Here is a 1,429-nt window from a genome sequence, read left to right on the forward strand (position 1 = left end):
ACACACACACACACACACACACACACACACACACACACACACAGATATGAGTGAAGGATCAAGCGAAAGATGTGAGCACTCAGCATGTTTTGTAGGAGTTACACGTATTTTTAATGGCAACTCCAAATGCTAGGAGCATCTGACGACATAGACGCGTCCCGCACACCTTTGAAACTTTAAGTCAAAAGGTGCTAGTTCAAACTACTATACTATCAATCAATCAATCAATCTATCTATCTATCTATCTATCTATCTATCTATCTATCTAATAATATAAATAATATATATTTATATGAATATATGAGTACAGGACATCACCAACAGTAAACATGAAATACGAAAACAAATGAGTTAAATACGCAAATAACGAGAGAGAAAAAAATAGCAAACAAGACAAGTATTACAAAGAAAACAAACAACGACTCTTCATCAGTTGTCACTCTCTATCTACTCCCCATTTCGAACAATCAAAGACAATATGAGTCTTCGAAGACAGATGCTTCCATAAATACCAAGATAAAATTTTGTATTTATGGAGGGTCAAAGTTAGGAACAAAAACAGGACAGTAGGGACATACAGGGAAACCGAACGAAAGCAAACATGGATGAACTAGAGAAATTTAAAACTATGTTGGAAAATAATGTAAAACGTATCCCAATCCCCAGAAGAAGTTATACACAGAACTGAGAGGAAGACCGTCTTATATTAGACTCTATCATTAAAATTTTTTTAAATAGAATATTCTCTGCGGAAAACATAGAGAAATGCCTACGGGCGATATGGCAGCGACCGCCCTGTAAATGGTCTCAGATTTAGGCCCAGGGCCAAGAATTACAAGGGTGACTGGCGGGATTACTTGATATCAACGGCCCCAGTACGGCCCCACTGCTTACTTGGGACACTTTGGTCTGTCACCAGCGAGAGATGAAATGTTAAGTCGACTGCTGACTTGATTTGAACGCAGGCGATAGAGAGGCATAAATGTAAGATAACTTCATCTGAACAAAGACAAAAAACAAAAAAGAAGACAAAACGGATCTTTTTTAAAACGGGGGCCACATTTTTCATTAACGAAACACTTTGAAACTTGGAACACTGGTAGAATGTGTCATATAAAACATCTTTTTCTCTTAGTCTTCTTTAAAAAAAAAAGAAATCCATAAGTTATTCCATGTTAAAGTTGTATTTCTGTAATTTCAACCAATCACTGACGTCCATTCAGCCGATATACATTAAGTGCCGACTACATAAACAAACAATTCTGAAACAATTAACCCTAACCCTAACATTAACCCTAACCCTAACCCTAGGATTAGGGTTAGGGTTAGGGTTAGGGTTAGGGTTAAAGCAAATTTAAAATGAAAAAAGCAAATAAAACGAAGGTATGGAGATTAAATACGCTTTACATCGCTTAATCAGCCAAAGGAG

This window comes from Octopus bimaculoides, chromosome 10 (assembly GCF_001194135.2).
Source record: "Octopus bimaculoides isolate UCB-OBI-ISO-001 chromosome 10, ASM119413v2, whole genome shotgun sequence".
Lineage (NCBI taxonomy): Eukaryota > Metazoa > Mollusca > Cephalopoda > Octopoda > Octopodidae > Octopus > Octopus bimaculoides.